This window comes from Etheostoma cragini, chromosome 8 (assembly GCF_013103735.1).
Source record: "Etheostoma cragini isolate CJK2018 chromosome 8, CSU_Ecrag_1.0, whole genome shotgun sequence".
NCBI classification, from domain to species: Eukaryota; Metazoa; Chordata; class Actinopteri; order Perciformes; family Percidae; genus Etheostoma; species Etheostoma cragini.
The window spans coordinates 293,990-302,573 of NC_048414.1; positions in this window are offsets into that span (position 1 = coordinate 293,990).

Sequence of the window (8,584 nt, forward strand, 5' to 3'; positions counted from 1 at the left end):
AAAGGAAGCATATATAAAGTGAACAGGATTGGACCGAGCACAGATCCTTGTGGGACTCCATGACTAACCTTGGCGTGTCTATGTGTGTGACATGTTAGTTATGGTTCTAATAGATGATAATGGTTCTTTAATGTAATATATGTTATGTAATGTTTTTGCCTTTATGTTTAATTTACCGGCAGTAAAGACAGATTTTTGTTAACAAAATGTTTTTCTGAACATCAATAACATTCAAAACGGTGATAACTGAAACACATATACACAACACTGTGTGTGTGTGTGTGTGTGTGTGTGTGTGTGTGTGTGTGTGTGTGTGTTCGTCTGTCTGTGTGTGTGTGTGTGTGTGTCCGTTTGTCTGTGTGTGTGTGGGTGTGTGTGTATGTGTGTGTGTGTACACATATGTATGTACTACACAGATAAAAGGAAAAGGAAGCAGCAACATGGGGGACGGAACAGATTGTGGAGTTCAGAATCAGAATCAGAATCAGAATCAGAATCAGAATCAGAATCAGTATCAGCTTTACTGACCTATGATATTGATATTTATGAAGACACATACGAGGAATTTTCCTTTGGAGCAAGAGGGTGGGGGGGGGGCATGCTGTGAACAGATTGAAGTAGGGGGGGGGGGGGGTTGATGGGGGTTGGACAGGCCATTGCAGCAGGAGCAGGGCAATCAAAGCTGTTGTAGAACTGGTTGAGTTCTACAAGCTGTTAGCCTGCTCCTGACCAGGCTAACAGCTAGCCTGCTCATGGCCATGCTAACAGCTAGCCTGCTCATGGCCATGCTAACAGCTAGCATGCTCCTGGCCTGACCAGGCTTACTGTTGTTAAGCTGCACAACGAAGTTGTAAATGAGTCAGTGATGAAGGATAATATCTGAAGTGGTCTCCATGTGTTTCTATACCGGTTCTACCAGCAGCAGACCGGCCTCAGACCAGCACATCTCTTCACATCTCGTAATTCTTTTATATTCATGAGAATAACAGTTCATCACTTCTGGGGGTCCTTTTTGAGTTCTGTAGATGTGATTTCCTGCATTCTGGTACATTTTAGGGAGACCAGCTGGAGATCCCAAATCATTCACAATGATGAATTCATGTGTTGGTAAATCTCAATTTTTCCCACATATCGACTCATATTTGTTATTAGTTATTTCATGTAGGCCAATAAAGTAAAAATGAGACATTGTGATCTGTTGATTCAGATTTAAAACAGGTGGTTAGTCCTCCACTTAGACTCTGATTCCTTCATTTAATAATCAGAAATGCATATTGTGTTGAGATATTTCTGTTGTTGTAGACATGATTACAGACTATCAGCAGTTAAAGTTATATTTGGCCACAATACAAAAGAAGCTGTGTGCAGTCAATGGAGGAAGTGGTTCAATGGGATCCACCCCCCCACCGTGAGGTTAAGATAAAGGTCTGAGGGAGAGAAGAGGGCGTGGTGCCATACAGGATGTTAAAGTTAAAGTGTCCCTTGATGATTGGGTGTTAATGTGTGAGAGGGTTAATGGCAGGAAGTAGTCCAGTAGGGATGTGTGTTTAGGTGCTAGACCACAATGGGGGGAGGGGAGGGGGGTTCTGTCACCCCCCCATTCAGAGAGGGGAGAGGACACCTCAATGTTTTTTATATATATTATTACACTATGTTATTATAGTTTGCTGTTTTTTAAACTGATGAATACACTGTTACAGTCATGTTTACAGTGGACATTTAGTTCATTAATTTCATTATTTTTATAGTTTCTAGAGTCCGAGAGAGAGACAGAGTTAGAGGAGGGATGTAGGCTGTGCATCATATTCTAGCATTGGAGAGAAGTGGTTTTATTTTATCTTGATGGTAATTATCTTCTGCTAACCTTTAAAGTGCTCATATTATATTTATAGGCTGCTTACACATTCAGGTGGTCCACCATCATCTGACCCACTTTCTTGTTTCATTGCAGCGTTGCAGTTGTTTCATTATAATTCACCTGAAAGATTTAGAATTTTTCACAACATGAAGAGTTCATTTGCTTCCCTTAAAACATGTCAGCTATATATTCCTTAATTTTGTCATAAATTATTGCATGAAGAGTTAAAATTGTGAGTAAGAGAAAGTCCGGGGTTTAAAGAAGGTGGTTCACTCTCTCTGTCTGTTTCTCTGTTGCTATAGAAACGGAGAGGAGAGGGATCCAAATGTCACCACTGTCAGCACTGTGACAAATCCTTCACAACATCAAAATATTTAAAGATTCATCAGAGAGTTCACACTGGAGAGAAGCCATATAGCTGTGATCAATGTGGGGCAGCTTTCACACAGCAGAGTGCCCTAAAAACACATCAACGCATTCATACTGGAGAGAAGCCGAACAGCTGTGATCAATGTGGGGCAGCTTTCACACAGCAGAGTGCCCTAAAAACACATCAACGCATTCACACTGGAGAGAAGCCGAACAGCTGTGATCAATGTGCAGCAGCTTTCACACTACAGAGTCACCTAAAACACATCAACGCATTCACACTGGAGAGAAGCCGTACAGCTGTGATCAATGTGGGAAAAGGTTTTCTGAGAATGGTACCCTTGAAAGCCACCGGCGTGTTCACACTGGAGAGAAGCCATACTGGTGTGATCAATGTGGGAAAAGTTTTTCTCACAGTAGTAGCCTTAAATATCACCAGCGCATTCACTCTGCCTCGTTGTGAACATGTCTCAGAGCCAAGCTGTTTCCTCCTCCTCCTCCTCATACCCTGATAGCTGTGTTCTTATATTCTGATCTTCTCTCCTCACTGAAGACTGACCAGCAGTAACGGCCATTCAAGATTAGGAAAAATAACCCCTGCATCAGTTCTAGCGGTCGCACCATGTCCCGTACCGTAGCTTCCTTCCTCTCAAGCTCTCTCCTGATGTGTTGCAACAACGCTTACTTCACTGCGTCATGGACCGCTGATTGAAGCACATTTATTGTTTTTCCAGAACCTTTTTGCGCCTGCAGACATTCCACTGTCACAGTGGTAACAAATAAAAAGAGTGACGTTGAATGAGAAAGAATGACCTAGTTTTTACTGTAAAATGCAGAGGAGGGGGCGGAGCCTCGGCTCTGAGCATCCCTTGCAAACACCAGTCATGGGATCTCTTCTATAATTCATGAAATCCATGTATAAGGACTTTAGGATGAAGAGAAACAGCGATTGTCAGTGTAGTACTTCTCTGGGCAGCTTTCTCATCGAGGCCTTGACGTTGCCTGGCTGCTCTAGGGCTTTGAACACACTTTTGAACCCTTTAAATATCCAAAACCTCCAACAGTTGGAACACTAAACGTTTTAGCATCGTGAGACTACACAGCGATGTGGTCCATGGTTTAACAACCAATGTGTGAAAGGCCTGAATTTGGACTTTAGGTCAAATTTGGTTTAAAACCTTTTAAAGTCCCCTCTTCCTGAACAGTGTAACTGTTTTTAACTAGGTGCCCTTTAAGTTGTCTGTCTGCTGTAGCTTAAGTTAAGTGTAGTGTCTTGTTGGTGTTGCGGGGTCTCTAGAGAGTTCTGGTGTAGTATGGAACCATCGTCCTGTCTTTTATGGATTATGAAACTTATCGCCGTCTGTCTTGGCAGGACTCCATGGAAGAAGAGTTACTGTAGCCCAGTGGGATTGTTCCTGGTTAAATAAAGGTTACATCAAAATAAAATGAATCTTTAATGTGTCCAAACATTCCTCTCTTCATTACCGACATACTGGGAGTCGGCCATGTTTAATTGGATGCTCTCCAGTTGTTGTTGTTTCTAGATTAACTTTATATTTTCCTACTTTGGGGACTTCTCATTTCATATTATTTGTCTGACATTTTCTATTCCCTGGTTGCATTTTCTGTGACTGCATGTGGTTTTAAATCTGTTGAGTTCCTTCAGACTAAAGCAGAGACACTGATGATGTCCTCCAACAGGAACATAAAGGACAGCAACCTGTTTCCAGAGGACACTAAAGAATGACGGAGCAGCAGGAAACAGAGACGCTCCAATAGAAACAGCTGATTTCTTCCTCTGACTCGGAGAATGAGGCCACTGATGGACTTGTTGTAAATGTCTGGGAATGTGGACCAGCTCCATGCTGACTAGCTGAAATAAAACAAGACCACATGCTGATTATTGGGGACTGGGTCTGATGGAATTCTTCTTCCTGTTGGGTCTCTGTTTGACTCCTAATTTAAAGGTGAAGGCAGCGTCCACTAGAGGTTGTGTTGTTGCTTCTGACAGACTCATATTATTATTCTAAAGGGGGTCTACATTATGGGATGGATCCCTACCCAGGTAGACCTTTTAGTTAAAGAGGACCATCATTGCTCCCTAACGAAACAAAGCTGATAAGTAAAATTCTGGCCAACCGATTGAAAACTTATATCCACACGATTGTGCACCCCTATCAAACAGGTTTTATTCCCAATAGACACATTCACACCAATTGACGACGTCTGTTCAATGTACTATATGCAGAACACAATACAGAGAGAGTTTTGATCTCAGTAGACGCTCAGAAGGCCTTCGATCAGGTTGAGTGTCCTTATATGTATGAAGCCATGGAGGCTTTTGGCTTTGGGAAGGGGTTCATTGATTGGATACATATTATATATGCTCACCCTACGGCTAGTGTAATAACAAACCAGAATATCTCTCCTCAGTTACCTTTGTTCCGTGACACCAGGCAGGGGGACCCTCTCTCCCCTTTCTTGTTTGCCCTGGCCATAAAACCACTGGCCGCAGGCATACGAAATCACCCCAGAATATCACCGATTTCTATTAAGGGGCAGATGCATCATCTGTTGATGTATGCGGATGACGTTTTGCTCTACGTGTCTAACCCATGTGAGTCATTACCTGCAATTATGGAGCTGTTTACCCACTTTGGGTCTTTCTCAGGGTTTCAAATCAATTGGGATAAAAGCGAATTAATGCCTGTATATTTGCATCAAGATAGCTCTGCACTGAACTCGGTACCCTTTAAAGTTACTAAAGACAGGTTCACGTATCTGGGGGTGGCTGTTACCAGGAAACCTGCACGGCTACTCAAAGAGAATTGGAAATTGAAAATAACGCAATTAAAGTGGAACATAGATTTTTGGAAGACTCTTCCACTGTCACTGGTTGGCAGGGTGAACGCCATTAAGATGGTGGTTCTCCCACGATTCTTATTTTTTTTTCAGTTGATCCCATCATGCATTCCTCAGAGCTTCTTTAAGAAATTAGACTATATTATAATCCCCTTTATCTGGCAGTATAAAGCAGTGCGAATGAACAAGAAACACCTATGCAAAACAAAAAAGAAGGGGGGCTTTAGCCTCCCAGACTTCAGATGCTACTATTGGGCCGCACATCTAAACATGTTGGCTTTCTGGAGAAGTTGTTCATTTGGGAAGAGCATTGTTGGAGGTCCCCCTGCCTGGCTTCCCATAGAACAAGCAGTCTGCTGCAAGACCTCTTTTTCGGCTCTACTGAACAGCCCTGTTAAGATGGACAAATCTTTATATGAAGGGAACTTTTTAGTTCACAGTTCTTTGAAAGTCTGGAAGCAGATCAAACGGAACTTGAAAGCCCCAGATATGTTCATAGACAGCCCTATCTGCAACAACCATGCCTTTAAACCTTCAGGGATGGATCCAGTGTTTGCTCTGTGGAGGGGAATGGGAGTGGAACGCTTGAAGGACTTGTATCTAGGGGGACAGCTCATGTCCTTTGATCAGCTAAGGAACAAATATAGCCTCCCATCCTCACACCTTTTCCGATATCTGCAGATCCGGCATTTTATAAGGTCTAGTCTGTCTGGATCTTCAGACCTACCACGGCACCGCACACTCAAAAATATAATTGAGGTCCAGCCAGGCAGCAAAGGAGCAGTGGCAGTTTTATACCAGCGATGATCAGCCATGAAACAATCAGCACAGATAGGTCAAGAACTGAATGGCAGACAGAACTGGGGGTGTCCCTTACTCAGGAATTCTGGGAATCATGTCTTGCAAACATTCATAAGTGCTCAGTGAATGGGAGACATAATCTAATACAATTTAAAGTAATACACAGGTTGCACTACTCAAAAGTTAATATTAGCAAGATGTATCCCAGTGTTTCTGCATTTTGCAATAAGTGTAAGACTCAAGAAGGCACCCTCACGCACTAGTTTTAATAATAATAATAATAATAATATATTTTATAATACGCACCTTTCATTCCAAGGAATTCCAAAGTGCTACACAGGAGAGTAATAATAATAAAAACAATCAGCACAAAAATGCCTTTCTGAATAAAAAAGTCTTCAGTTCAGCTTTGAAAATATCAAGGTTCCCTACTGCTCTCAGGTCACTCGGGAGCTGGTTCCAGAGCCGTGGTGCAGCTGAACGAAAAGCTCGGTCACCCATAGTACAAAGCCTTGTGGTGGGGACCTGAAGGAGCAATTGTCCTGTTGATCTGAGGGTGCGGGTGGAGGGTTTCAAGTTGATGAGTTCTTGTAGATATGGTGGTGCATGTCCAGTGATACATTTTTGTGTAAGCATGAGGATTTTGTAGTCGATCCGGAATGAAACAGGGAGCCAGTGCAATGAGTATAGAATGGGAGTTATGTGATCATATTTTCGGACTCTCATTAGGACTCTGGCAGCGCCATTCTGAATGTATTGAAGCTTTTGGATATTTCTGCCAGACATCCCAGCGAAGAGTCCGTTACAGTAGTCCAACCTTGTGGAAATAAAGGCATGGACAAGTTTCTCTGCATCTGGAAGAGTTAGAAGGGGGCGGAGTTTGGCGATGTTTCGAAGATGGTGGAAGGAGGTTTTACAAATGTGTTTAATGTGATCATTGAAGGTCAGCTGGGGGTCAAACCGAACCCCTAGGTTTATGACTGAGGAAGAGGAGATGATGAGCTGATTATCGAAGATGAACTGAGAAATGGGAGAGGAGCGAATCTGATAAGGGGTGCCAACAAGTAGTGCCTCAGTTTTACTAGGGTTCAGCTGGAGGAAGTTGCTTTTCATCCATGCCTTTAACTCCTCAAGACACGTGATGAGTCGTGACATGGCTATGGAGGGGCTTGAGGCAGTCTTGATATAAAGTTGCAAGTCATCAGCATAACAATGGAAGGATAGTCCATGTCTGCTGATGACAGAACCAAGTGGTAGCATGTACAGAATGAATAAGATTGGACCAAGAACCGACCCCTGCGGGACACCACATGTAACCGGGAGCATCCTGGACTCACATTCTCCCAATGTAACACGCTCAGTCCTGCCAGAGAGGTAGGACTCAAACCACTGCAGTACCGTTCCCGACAATCCAGCTGTGTTGTGGAGGCGGTCCCGGAGGATGGAATGGTCTATTGTGTCAAATGCTGCTGTTAGGTCGAGGAGAATGAGCAATGATGATGATCCTGAATCGGCTGCCATAAGAAGGTCATTTGTCACCCTGAGCAGGGCTGTTTCGGTACTGTGGCCCGAACGAAAGCCTGACTGGAATATCTCATATAGGTTGTTGTTTTTTAAATGGATATGAAGTTGGGAGGCAGCTTTGGACCTGCCCTAACCTCTTCTCATTCTGGTCTTCAGTATTTGATTTCTTCTCAAATGCCTTAAACTAGGAGTGGAGACCCGACCCCCTGGTTGCCATTCTGGGGTCTACAAAGAACATTGTTGTGAAGTCTGGAAGGGGCAAATGGCCGGTGTATCTGGGTATGGTTCTGGCTAAAAGAATTATATTGCGATTATGGAAGTCCGAGGCAGAGCCATCATTTGAGATGTGGTTAAGAGAGCTGGGCGAGGTCCTTCATCTGGAGAAGCTTAGATTCACAAATTGAGGGAGGAGAAGTGTATAAGGCATGGGGTCCGATTTTAAAACACTTGGGGGGTAGCGGTGTGATTGACTAAGGTTTGCTTTTCGTTCTTGTAACTAAGTCTTGATAATTGCTATGATGTCTCACCATAATGTACCGCCATATGACTACAATTTGTACATTCTTGTTGCTGCTAATTGTTGTAGTTATTGTTACTGATGTTGTTATTTCTGTATGGATAAGAAAACGGGAAAATTGTGTTGCTTGTATGAACAATTGTGGTCTGTACCCAAGGTTGATCTGCAATAAACACACTGTCAACAAAAAAAAGACCATCCTTTTAGTTCTGGTCCTTTAGGTTCCAACCAGACCAGAGTGGTGATAGTAGGAACAGAGGAAAGATGAACCAAGACGGCTTTCATAAATATTCGTCTTTTTCTATTGACTCTAGTTGTGTTTGTTATTAACAGTAATCAACCTGTAACATTTCTATTCATCATAACGGTCCAACGTTAAGGTTTTCACGTCCAGTTCCAAATGCATCCGATCCATGGATACTCTGCCTCTGATTGGCTCCGACTGGGACATCGCGTAGACCTAACCAACCAAATCAGAGGCAGGTCTTTGGAGACTACCGGTAAGAAAAAAAAAAACAGCTTCTCTTCACTGCGTGGTAGCAGCTAGTCGTGGACTGTTTCTGACTCGCTTACCTCGAATAACCAAGCTTACAACGTAAAGGTGAGGTGGAAAGAATATTCTCCAAAGTAGAGGCATGCTAATGCTTCAGAAC